The sequence below is a fragment of the Halictus rubicundus genome, unplaced genomic scaffold, assembly GCF_050948215.1.
Source record: "Halictus rubicundus isolate RS-2024b unplaced genomic scaffold, iyHalRubi1_principal scaffold0028, whole genome shotgun sequence".
Taxonomy (NCBI): domain Eukaryota; kingdom Metazoa; phylum Arthropoda; class Insecta; order Hymenoptera; family Halictidae; genus Halictus; species Halictus rubicundus.
This window is the reverse complement of record NW_027488569.1, coordinates 1,245,125-1,258,613: the sequence shown is the minus strand read 5'-3', so window position 1 is coordinate 1,258,613 and position 13,489 is coordinate 1,245,125. Positions and strand designations below refer to the sequence as shown.

Genomic DNA, 13,489 nt, shown 5'->3' with positions numbered 1-13,489 from the left:
AATTCTTGATGGAGCGATATGTGGAACGGATGAAATTTATGTCGGGCCAGAATTCGTATTACGCTACCTTCACTTATGCATGCTTTCCGGGAAATTTTTCTCGTACTCACGTGAGGATCGACAGCTATAGCTGCTAAAATATTAATTTCATTGTCTTCATTAGTCGTGGGATTCTTCCGTTTGTGCTGTCTTGCATGTACACTTCCAGTACTTCGAAACAACCTGTACGTATTAATGAAAGTCTGTCTAGAAGGAGTGTTTCGCTCGGGGTACCTTTCTTCATAAAGTAATCGGGCCTGCCCTGCATTTTGTCTACATTCACAGTAAATCGTGATCATATCACACTTTTCAGTCATTAAAAAGACGGAATCGCATTTGGAAACATACTGATAGTAAATAAGAATGCTGAATAACAATAACATTGAAGGACCTCAGTATGTTTACTTTAACTACGACCATACAATGTTTACTATTTACTACAAGTCTCAACCGTGATAAACGTATTCTGCTTTCATATTCTAAATCTTATACGTTTTCTCTGTCTGTGACCTTGAATGACCTTGGAATAATTATTGTCACTGAATTCCTAATGAAAGGGACTATCATTGTAGGTGTTTAAAAAAGGGTGGTTCCATTTAAAAAAGTAAAGGTCACCTTGATATCTCTAAAAAAATAACAAAAAACAAAATTTTTTGGCATCGGGTCAGCCACATTGTACCATTCAACTTTGTCCTTACCATATTTTACGTATCTATAGAAATAACAAAGATATTTGAGGTGCAAACGTTAGGTGACTCACCCTGTATATACACGCGTTGCTCAAACACCGTCTAACGTAGACCAGCCTGAAAACGATCAGGGAATCGAACTCTTCTACCTGACCGCCGTAAAACAGGTCTGTCCTCAGTACTGTGTGTTGCAGTCGTGTCGGTCGTACTGTGCGTTACTGTTGTATCGTCTGTCCATGTTCAAACGATAGTTTGCGGAGGGTTTTCGTCAATGTCATCGTTCACAATGAAAGCCGGTTTCAACCTGTCTATCGAGACCCTGACTTCCTTGCCCTTAATGTCGATGACGAACGTTTTGTCTCCGCATTTAACGGCACGAAATGGCCCATCGCACGACGGCTGTAACGGACTTTTAACCACATCGTGCCGCAAAAATACATGAGGGGACGTAGACAGTTGTTTAAAAACAAACGTCTTACGTGTACCGTGGCGCGTGGCTGGCGATGGCTTTAACTTCCGGAAACGTTGCCGAAGCCGACTCACAAAATCCGATTGTGAATCTTCCCGACCCGTGACAAAGAATTCTCCCGGAAGACGGATGCCCGAACGGTAAACCATTTCCGCGGAAGACGTTTTTAAGTCTTCTTTATGGGCTGTGCGAATACCGAGTAAAACAATTGGTAATATATCAACCCAATTATCCGCCTCGTGGCATTTAATCGCTCATTTCATTTGTCGGTGCAATCTCTCGACCATTCCATTAGCTTGAGGATGATAGGAGGTCGTACGGAGATGAGACGCACCGATGATACGCGATAACTCATAAAATAACCGTGATTCGAACTGGCGTCCTTGATCAGTGGTTATTCTCAAAAGAACGCCAAAACGACTAATCCACGTGTTTATGATTACTCTCGCGACTGTTTCCGCGTCGATCTCCGCGATGGGTATGGCTTTCGGCCAGCGCGAGAACCGATCGATACACGTAAGACAATATCCAAATCCCTGAGATATCGGTATTGGTCGTACAATATCTATATGAATATGTTCAAATCTGCCGGAAGGATTGTCAAAGTTGCCAACGGGTGCTGCGACGTGTCGAGTGACTTTTGATCGCTGGCATGAGATGCAATGCCGTGCCTAGTCTCGGCAATCTTTATTTATTGAAGGCCATACAAAACGCTCTGTTATTAATTTCTGTGTTGCCCAAATCCCAGGATGAGAGAGTCCGTGCAACGAATTAAAAACTGCTCGTCGTAATGGCGTCGGAACAAAGGATCTCACAGTTTTGTCAGTCGAGTTACTGTACAAACTAACATTGAAACCGGGGAAAAACGTCTTCTTTAAACAAAGAGCAGAAGAGTTCGATTCCAAGATCCCTTTCAGTTCTGGGTCGTTTTCTTGTGCTTGTGACAGTGTGGTATGATCGGGAGCTACGGCTATTACCTCGACACGCGACAATGCATCGGCCACCATGTTATCCGACCCATTAACATGCCTAATATCAGTCGTAAATTGGCTAATATAGTCCAAGTGACGAAACTGACGAGGCGAACATTTATCAAGCTTTTGCTTGAAAGCAAAAGTTAAGGGTTTATGGTCGGTAAAAACTATAAAATGCCGACCTTCTAATCTGGTGCCGAAAACGTTTTGTGGCCATTTAAATCGCCAGTAGCTCGCGATCGTACGCACTGTATTTGCACTGCGCGGCAGAAAGGGCTTTTGTGAAAAATGCCAACGGTTGCCAGTTCTCGCCTATGAGCTGTTGCAAAGCTGCTCCGATAGCATAATCGGACGCATCAACCACAACGCTTATCGGTGCGTTGGGTGCTGGATGTGCAAGCATCGTAGCGTTCGCTAAACTGGCCTTGACTTTCACAAAAGCCGCTTCTGCCTCTTTTGTCCATGGCACGGGTGAATTTCCCTTCTTCGACCCTTTTAATAGTTCGTGCAATGGTTTCATAAGACTAGCCGCGCCAGAAATAAAGCGGCGGTAAAAATTTAACATCCCGAGAAACCTGCGTAGAACTTTAATAGTGTCGGGTCTGGGAAATTCCCCGATTGCTTCGACCCGCTCAGGTAAAGGTTTTACCCCATCCCTATTCACGCTGTACCCAAGGAACTCGATTTGGCTTACGCCAAAAACACATTTCGCCGGATTCATAACGACCCCGTGTTGGTTTAAACATTCGAATAAAATTCGCAAGTGTTCCCGGTGTTCCGATTCGTTTTCGGACGCGATAAAGAAGTCGTCTATATACGCGTATACGAAATCTAACCCCCGGGTAACTTGATCAACATATTACGAGCCAGGGCTGCGAGCAACGCGAGAGACCGGCGAGGGGTTGTTACACCAGGAATATGGTTTCAATTTGTTAGTTAGGTACGCGGACGCACCCAATGCGAAATCGGGGAGCCGCTAGGATAGTTGACGTCGAGGACGCACCTGATGCGAAATCAGGGAACCTCTGGGAGGTTGGAGTCAAACGCAGACGCACCCGATGCGAAACCGAGGAGCTACTAGGAGGATGAAACTTCGTGAACGCACCCAATGCGGAATCGGGGAGTCACTAGGAGAGACACGCGGCGAACCCGATATAAAAGGAAGGTGGATAACTCACAGACGCACCTGATGCGAAACCAGGGAGCTGCTAGGATACGGAAGAACCCAATACGAAATCAGGGATCCGCTAGGATGGTATAGTTTTCATGGACGCACCCAATGCGAAACCGGGGAGCCACTAGGTTGGAGAAATCTTTGTTGAATTGAATCTAAGATTAATAAGCCTCGTAACTTATATATAATTTAATTGATACAATCCGAGCGGTAAGATTGTATCATGTGGGAACGTTCAATTATTAGATTAGGATATCAGGCAATAATTAAAGGTTGTAAATTACGCGAGTTAACAAACAAGACAAATATATTCTGGATTAAGATAGTTACAAGTGTAATTGTTTGCGTCGCGAGTGAATGTAATAAGTGTATAATTGGAGAAATTGTTACCTATGATGCACGGTGTTGACGCACTGGCAATGCAGGGTCGGAGAGCGATTGTTGAAAGCCAAATAGAATATACACGAACTAACGGATTCTATAAGGTTACGTTTGATTCGAAAGGGACTTTAACCCGATCTCACTAGAATTGACGCGACGTGACTGCACGAGTACTGGACCGCGTCTGAATCTCGACTGAACCGCTTCTCGAATATCCGAAGAGGATGAAAATGAATGGGTTTATATACCCTAAAAAATGAGAGGGAAATGTGTCTGTTTTATTCTACGGTCGCATACTCGTATTTGTCGTTTCTAGTGAGTTTAAGGTTTGCAGCTAGATCTTTTGTTTAAAGGGGTAAAACGAAGGGTTAGCGTGGGTTACGTGGAGAAACGTCTCCATACGTAACAGACAAAACGCTGGCACGTCTGCGCAGCGTTTCTCAGACCGAACGGAGTAAACAAAAATTCGTACTAATCTGCTGCGTCTTAACCGGAATACGGTTCCGCCAAATCTCGTTCAAGAATTCTTCGTTCACCACAGGTCCGGCGAACCGTCGCAAGTGACGCAAAAATTGCGTTGGCGTACGGTCGCCGATTTCCTCCGTTTCGAAGAGTTTGCGGATCCGTGTGGTGTCCGAATCCGTGAGACGCATCACCAACTCCGCCTTTAAGGTCTCGTACCGGTCCTCCTGGGGCGGGTTGAGAATGATTTCTTCGACCTCTTCAATGCTGCGGGTGTCAAGTCGAGCGATAACCAGGTCGTATCTCTCCTGGTCATTAGTGATCCTCCCGACGGCGAATTGGGACTCCACGTGTTTGAACCATAGCGCTGGTTTCTGTGGCCAAAATGGTGGTATCTTCAAGGTGGTCGTGGCGATATTGGCTCCACCAGCGTCCGTATTGTTGCTTTTTGCGTCCATTGTCAAAATGTACACGAACACTTATACCCCGTCGCCTACTTTACCAACGATCACGTCGGGGTCACCAGTTTTAGGTGTCAGGGGTTAATGGAATGTTTGTAGCGTACGATGATTCAACGGACAACAAAATAAAGTTTATTAACTACAACAATTAATAACCAACAATCAATAACAAAACAAAACAAAACGAGAAAACTAGAGTCAACGAGAAAACGCGAACAAAATACGTTAACCGTTCGCGATACTGTGACTACTCTCTGGAGCTATCGTTATCCGCGAGAGTCCAAAGCTTTCTGTCGTTCTGGTTCCTGAGGCGCGTTAAATAATGTCCCCGAAAACCGTTAAAATAAGGGGAGGTTCTCCACCCCCACAAGGGCATGGCGAAAGTTTTCTCCCCCAAAACATTGCATCCGGGGACTTCACTCTTAAGGATACTGTAACGGTCGGGCCGAGGTTCTGGCAATCGTCACTTAAATGACCAGGCCCTCAACCCGACCTCCCATGGTACGCACTTGAGAAGGATGGAATTTCCGCGTCCGAAATTTCCCACGTTCCCACGCACCATGGTCGCCACTATGGCGAATTTCATTAGAAAAATGCCACGAATATGTTGGTGAAAGTCCTATAAAAAATAATGAAAAGTAAAGAAGTTTTATTATTAGATGGTTTTGTTATTGAGTGGTGTTCTGGTCTCACACCGATATACCCGACCCATGTAATGGTTACACTTTTCGGTGGCGGCGGTTCTCGAGGTTCCTGGCCCTTCACGGAGTATACCCAGCGGTAGTGGGGATAATTCCGCGACCGCTAACTTAGGAGCCTCGGCGATTTATATCCCGGATTCACTTTATTACAAGAGAAACATTCAGTAACAGAGTGCTGAAAACAATGAAACTGTACAAACAGTTCAAACGATCCAAGCATCAACGGCTACATCAACGCCCACCTCAATTTTTGCATTCATTGTGGGACATTATGAATTGGAAATACAAGTAAAACCGAATCACCTTCCTCTTGGATTTGGGGGCATCGGATCATCTGATTAACAGGAAAGACCTGACCCGAAATTTCAAGGAGTTGCAAACGCCAACAAGAATTTCTGTGGCGAAAGATGGGTCCTATATTACTATAGCGAAACAAAGAACCTTGAATGTTACCACAAACTTGGGCATCCAGGAACAGTGGAAAATGTGTACTACTATCCAGATCGTTGCCGTACAACTTACTGTCCGTTTAAAGGATTCAGCAGGCAGGCATGACCGTCGTTTTCGACGACCAAGGAGTAAAAATAAGTAAAAACGAAGAAGTCATATTGCCGGGTGTTTAAAAACTGTCCGGTTCGAGGCGAAAATGACTCGATTGCCATAGTCTTTTGAAGGAAGAGTGGACTTGAAAGATCGAAGAAACGTAAAGGGATCAAAAACTGAAGCACCTTTCCGAATTTTGGTTAATCACCAACTGATCGATCGACGTTTGATCTGCGCGCACGCCGCTCCTCCGTCCCCGCGTCCCCCAAGCTGCTCGATCCTCCCGAGAATCACGCGGAGTCGGCAGGGCACGGTGTAGCTGGCGACGCGCAGGCGCCGTCGATCAGTTCATCGTCTTTAATATCGCTAACGTACATCTTTAACAGGATAGCACGAGCTGTCCTGGTCAAAATTACAAATACGAAATAATTACAGCAAATGCATAATGGATGCATGGTTTACAATTATATCGGACAACAGGTAAGCACCTAAACAATCTAACCGGCATGGCATTTACAGTAAATGCTTATGCTACTGTCCATGGTACTAGAACGATAAGAGATAGTTATGAAATATGGCATCAGCGTTTAGGCCATACAGGTAAATCAAAATTCTTAGAATTAAACAATAAAAAAATGTTCTTAGATACAAATCGAGTAAAAAATGTCGTGGTTAACGACAATCTTTGTGAAGTTATCTAAGAATCTTTGGCAGTTAGCCAAATGCTATTTCAAGCAAATTTAGCGCAATGTTTGTACCACACTTTGCGAGCAAAATACTTGCCCATTTGGTACCAAACCCTACTTAGAGCAGAATTTGGTTCCCATTTTGTATCAATTTGACACCAAAATTTGTCGACAAATTCCTAGTCAAATTCGGAGACTGATGGATTGAAAATTGAGTGAAAAAGTTTGCAGCCAAAATTCCATGCCAAATTGGAGCCGAACCTTGGCTTCGATCAGCTTCGTTATAGAGAGCAGGTCCGTCGTACTAAGAGCGGACGTAACCTTGTTCTAATAGTAAATATCGGGAAAAATTGAAGTAAATCTTCCTGTAAGGTGGAAAAAGGTATTTTATTTAAGTTTCTGAAGCCCTGTTCACGAAAGTGGTGCGTAAACACCACAATGTGACGTGAAAGACAAAGCATCGTGTTGTGAAAGCCGAAGCGTGAAGAGCGTGCGTGCAAGAGAGAGAAAGAGCGTGAAGACTGGTACGAAAGAGAGAGAGAGAAAGAGAGAGAGAGAGAGAGAGAGAGAGAGAGAGAGAGAGAGAGAGAGAGAGAGAGAGAAGAGCGCGAAGAGTCGAAGAGCGTGCGTGCGGCCGCGACAGCGGCGATGAGCGCGAGAGAAAGAGATGACGGAAAAGACGGTCAAAAGACAATTTCGGTGCAGTCGAAAAGTGTGAGATTAACCTCAGACGGAAGCGAATACATTATCGCGGATGCAGATCCGGCTCGTGTAGTTCCTGGGGTAATGGCACGGAATGCTTGTCAAACGAAATGAAAGATTATTGTGTTGAAAAAGACATTACTTACCACTTAACAGTTGCACGAACCCCACAGTTAAATGGTGTATCGGAACGTATGGTAAGGGCGATAACAGAAAAGGTTCGGACTTTTTGGGGAGCAACTTTTATTAATTTAACCTCGAAGAAGGCCTTAAAGCAATTAAAAACACCATACGAAATGTAGCATAGTAGAAAGCCACAATTAATGTATTTGAAAGTGTTTGGTTCAACAGGAACCTGGAAACTGCTAAGGTTGTTACTGTGAGAGATGTGTAGCAGCTAAAAACAACGAGGCGAAAAAAAGAACCGACGCCGCGAAAAACCATCGACACATCATTAGTCACCATTAGTTCTGAGTCTCCAATTATTTCCACAGATGTGATAGTTCATAAAACTAATTTTTTTATATCCACGCCAGTAACTGATTCATCTGACGCACAGTCAAAATTAGTAGATGTTCACAAATCTTATAGTGTATAAGTCATAGTCTTAATACATCTGTAGTTGAAGCAGGCTTACACAATGAAACTTCCCTAAATGAACATCGCAAAGAACAAATATTTTCCGAGTTAAGAAAGAGCGATCGAATTAAATGTCGACCGGCTGTTTCGTACAATGAGGACAATATACCGGACGATTATCTTTTATGCGCTCAATCGATTGTTTGTAAAGTCTCTACATCATGTAGTGGAATTGAAAATATGGATGATAGAATTCAGTGGTAGAATTCAAGCTGTTAAACAAGAGATCAATTCAATCAGTTCAATTCAGACTTCAATTTTTTTTTTTAATAAATAATACATGGACCTTGGTCTCAAAGGTTGAGAATAAAAACATTGTTGACTGTAAATGGGTGTTCACAATTAAGAACGATGAATTTGGAAACCCATTAAGATATAAAGTTCAGCTGGTTGCTCGAGGGTTCAGTCAACAGTATTTGAAACACTATAATGAAACTTTTGCACTAGTTGCTGGAATTTCTTGTTTTAGATTTATGTTAGCATTTTCAAACCAGTTCAACTTGTAGATCCTTCACATGGACGTCAAAACTGCCTTTCTAAATGAAACGTTAAAACAATAGATTTACATGAAAATTCCTGAGGGAGTTAATTATGATAATAATTAAGTATGTAAATTAAATAAAGCGGTGTACGGATTAATGCAAGCAGCAAAATGTATCGGAGAATATACATATATGCTGTATTGTATGTGGATGACCTTGGTGATTACAACTGCAAAAATCGATACAATGAACAGCTTTAAGAATTATCTGAAGAACAAATTTTGCATGACAGATTCAAAAGAAATAAAACTTTTCTTAGCTATTAAGATTGAAAGAAGTGGATGTAGGATAAGCATGGATCAAAGTGCGTATATTAAAACTATTTTGCATAAATTCAATATGTCAGAATGTAACCCTTTTAATACGCCTCTCGAAAATAAATTAGATTATACTGCATTGAATTCCGATGAATAGTATGATGCTCCTTGCCGAAATCTTATCGGATGTTTGATGTACGTGATGCTATGTACGAGGCCTGATTCAAGCACAAAATAACTTAGATATCTGAAAGATTCACAGAATATCAAGTTAACTTACGAAAGAGGAAATTATAATAATCTTCTGAGCGGCTATGTTGATTCAAGTTGGGCAGGCAATGATTTAAATAATAGAAAAAGTACAACAGGATATCGTTTAAATTATTTGAAAGATGTACAATATGTTGGAACACAAAACGACAAGCATCAGTAACAATTTCATCTACAGAAGCTGAATATATGGCTCTATTTGAAGCTGTTAAAGAAGCGCTTTAGTTAAGATTTTTATAGGCTTATAGGCTCTGAGGCCGGGTCGCGCACGGCCATGCGTACGCGGTCTCCCCGGTACAAACGCGTCCTCGTAGGTTCGTAACAAATAAGAGAGCCTTCCGCTCGGGCGCCAGACACCGGAAGGGTGCCACGCGAAACGCGAAGACTTCTCGCCCTCGGACGAAGCGGAGGGCGGAGGTCATTCCTTCGAGAACCGCGAGACGGAAGGGAGACGCGAACGGTTCCAAAGTTCGGACATGGAAATAACGGGGACAGCCCTCGTATTCACGTCAGGGTTTACAAAATACGCGGCCACGTGGCCGCACCCAAGGACCCGCGCTCTTTATACACGATCAGCGAATAGTTAGGGGTTTCGCAGCGCGTAGTTGTCGTACGACAAAATCTCCGCGCTCGTACGGTAATTCGGTACGATACAAATCTCTCGCCGAGACGAGACTTCGCGGAACGCAGATGAACAGCGCGATTACAAAGTGACTGTCGCGATAGTTCCCGCGATGACGGACTTCGACGCGTTCGACGCATGATACGCAAGCTCGCGTGTCCGCAAGAGCGCGAGGTCGACATCGGACGCACGCGGTGCGATATTTTCCGCGCGGCGGATACGACCGCGACTCTTCCGAGGAAGACCTCCGGATCCTTTTCTGATGGGAAACTGCCGAAATGATCAGAGCGCCTACCACTTAGGCGCAAGCGAATCGCTCGAAGCGTAGAACGCCCCGGCACGCGAAAACTAGAGAACGAGACGAGACACGTGTCGTACTCTCGCGAAAATTCCTGAACCAACTCGCGAAACCAATCAAAGAAAGAGAGAGGACCACTGCGTGGCCTTACGGTTTCCCCCGTTCTTTGCTGTACGTTTGTTTCAGGTCCGCGGTTCTGTTACGGGAGCTGGGTCGCGACACGGAACACAATACTTCGTCACGAGACTATAAACGAGATTACTCCATAGTCAACGTTCGCAGAACACGACAGTGTATCGGCAACGGAAGCTACCACGACAGTAATCCTTTGGTAACGCGACGAGAGGGTCCTCGTTAGCCCTGTGGAGGTGACTAAGTCGGGAAAGGTGACGGGTACTCAAGCGTATACTGACCGCAGTTAGACTAGAGTTTTATTCTGAGATGGACGTTACATACCACGTGTCAGCTCTCTACGAATTCTCTTACAGAACTGACTTACAAACTAACCGTTCGCTCGCTGACGCATTCTCAGGAAAATCACTCTTTCTTCGTTCTCACGGTCCGCATTCACTCTTAACTAAACTAAACACACTCACTCTACGCGACACTCGACCCAGTCCTCTAAACGTAGCACGCAACCCGATATTCATTCGTACAAACATGGTTTGCCTTAAAACTAAACACATGGCAGAGACGTGGACCTAGCTCGTCGCCGCCACAGCCCCATTCTAGGCCTTTTTTCGTGAGGAAATATTTTTTGCATACCCCGGCACCCTGGGGGAAGCCGGGGTTATATGGGTCTATCTCCAGGGGAGTATCCCTGGGGACGACCCACTAAAACCTCACGCCCACCTAAGCTAAAGGGGAGGTGCTCTGGATCACGCGAGTATTCAACAGGGCACCTCCCAGCTATCATCCTACCCCACGGAGGAGGCGAGCCCACCCCCCCCCCCATTGCCTACGCTATAAGACCCCGGACGGATGGACCCGCCCAGTGTCCTCATCCCTGGAGCCTTCGGATTGGGCTTCCCGAGCCACAACTCGGTCCACCCACAGCTCCCGAAGTCTTCGTGCCCCGCTCGGAGCCGGTGTTCCGAAAGAACCAGCCCCGGTCGAGGCAAGAAAATGCCGCCACCAGAAGGAAGAACCGTAGGAAGCGCGATCCGGCACGCCCCGACCCTTCCTACCCCACCCCTCACGGATCCCCCTTCCCTAAGGGAGGGACGGACCGGCACCCCCACACCGGGATCCATCCCGGGGGGTGCAAAATAACGGGGAGAGCTACGCTCCCCCCAGGGGGCCGGGGTCAGCTCCCACCCCGAACCCCCAAATTCACCGCCCCACTTGGCGGGGGCGCAACGCGGCGCAGGGAATCATCCCGCGCCATCCCCCCCCCCCGAGTGGGGGGCACACGTGGGCGCCGGGGTCGTCCTCGCGCCCACACTCTCCTCGCCGAGCCCGGGTCTCTTTCGTCGTAACGACTTCGCAGAAGCAGGCCACCGCCATCCACGACCTTTCGCTGCCGGTCATGTGGTCGACCACGGCCGCCAGCGAGAGGTCCCACGCACCCACTGAGGCTCTAAGGACACGGCGCGGCTCGGCCCAGGCTGGGCACTCCTCCAAGGTGTGCCGCGCCGTGTCGACATTTTCGCCGCAGTGGTGGCACTGCGCAGTCGGCTCCCGCCCCATCTTGTGCAGGTACTCTCCGAAGCAACCGTGGCCGGAGAGCACCAGCGTAAGGCGGATGGTCAACCTTCCCCGCCTCCTGTAGCCCCATTCTAGGCCTTAGTCCCGACTTTTCCTAATGGGGCGCGCTACGCATGCGAAATTCTAAAATGTAGCAGCGTTCCCTCGATTGGTCCTCGGACCCCGGACCATACGCGAAATATTATCAGGACCGCGCCTCGCGGTCGGGGAAGTACGCTCAATATTATCACGGCCGCACCTCACGGCCAGAGGAGGTCCGAAACCTCCCCATGGTACGGGTGCACCACCCACGCCAATGCCCCATTTCAATTGGCTGGATGAGGCGGCGGCAGGACCGCGAAAAGAAATGTCCGGTGTTCGGCAGGGGGCCTCCGTCCGGCGTCGTCGCCTCCGGGTTGTTTGGCCCGTATGCAGTGATTCCATTTTCCAGGTACCCGTGCGCACGGGAAGTTTTCACGCCATGGAAGTTTTCACACAATGGTCGTTGGACGGTCGCACGAAGCGAGGCGCCCTTCGTCGGGGTCGGAAGGCTTGGTGGTGCACACAGCACGTTCCTGAAACTCGGCCGTGCTCGGCGCGCGCGAAATACGTCAGAAATCGATCTATGTTACGATGCGGAAGTTCCTCGGCGAGTGCTCCCTAATCCTGCGAGCTATCATTCGACGGTATAATGAACGGTCCGGTCCTTCCGGTAGATCGCAGCGGGTAGAGAAATGACGTCGCAAATTTTGTAACGTCACAATACATATGTACATATATGTGTATGTAATGGTCTGATTAGGATTTTCTGGGTTTCCCTAATCCTAAGCAACAAATTTTGAATCATATGTAGTTAACCTCAGACGAGACACAAGGAAGGCATGTCTTAATTAAATAATAGATTTATTTTTGAGGGGACGTATTGGAATTTATTTCATAAATAAAGAACAAAATTAATCTATTATTTCTTTAGAAGGAAGGATCGATTGAATCGACTTTTGATCTATATATGTATAGATTGTATCTACATCAATATTCATTGTACATATTGTAACGAGTCCGTTTTCCGCGGATCTCGTACGACGGGTCCTCGCGACCGGATTTGGCTCGCCGTCCCAAGGTTCGCGGCGGGTTAACGCGAGGTTCACGGCGGGTTAACGCGAGGTTCACGGCGGGGTACGGGCGGTCGGGCACGGGCGGTCAACAACACGTGTTTTTAGCATGCGGCTCACTGTCCCTTCACAATCATTCGCGGTTCGCGGGTCACGGCTTGCGGTTCGCGGGTCACGGCTCGCGGAGCGGCGGATCGCGGATCGCGGTTTTTCGGCCCGGGTCCCACGCGGGGGAACGTGTCACGGCGGGGTCCATGGCCGTACGCAGCGGCGTAACCGGGCCAGGGGCAACCTCGTCGGACGGAGAGCCCGTGCCCAGGGGCGACTGGCGGTTCGTCGGTCGCAGGTGGTTCGCTCTCCGAGGGTGTAAGACGGAGGCGGGGATGTCGGGGGGTATTACGGGAGAGGGTTACTTACCCTGGCTCCGGTCCTCGATCGCTCGGCGTTCGGGTCGGCAGCTCCGGTCCTCGATCGCTCGGCGTTCGGGTCGGCAGCCCCAGGAGTTTTCTCGGCGGCGGGCGCGGATTTCGCGGGTCGTGAAGGCGTGGAAACTGCGCGGCAGTGAGTTCGGCGGGCGGTGGGAAAGAAAACGTTTCGGCTGCGCACTCTGGCGCGTTCGGCACATACGGTACAATCCCGTGACACGATACGCACACCGTGAGGTCGGAAAACGAAGAGAGACGACGACCTGCTCGTCCTTACCCCTTCGCTAGGCGAGGGGGTGCGGCGCGGGGTGGTTCGCGGCGGATTTTCCGGCGGCGTCACGCATCCGGCGGGGCGAT

General features: G+C 47.5%; 1 protein-coding gene across 10 annotated transcripts in view; it reads left to right on the top strand.

Moving 5' to 3' along the window:
• The window catches only part of Mical-like (MICAL-like protein), a 321,784-nt gene that overhangs the window by 305,497 nt on the left and 2,798 nt on the right, over positions 1-13,489 (top strand). The window lies entirely within an intron of this gene.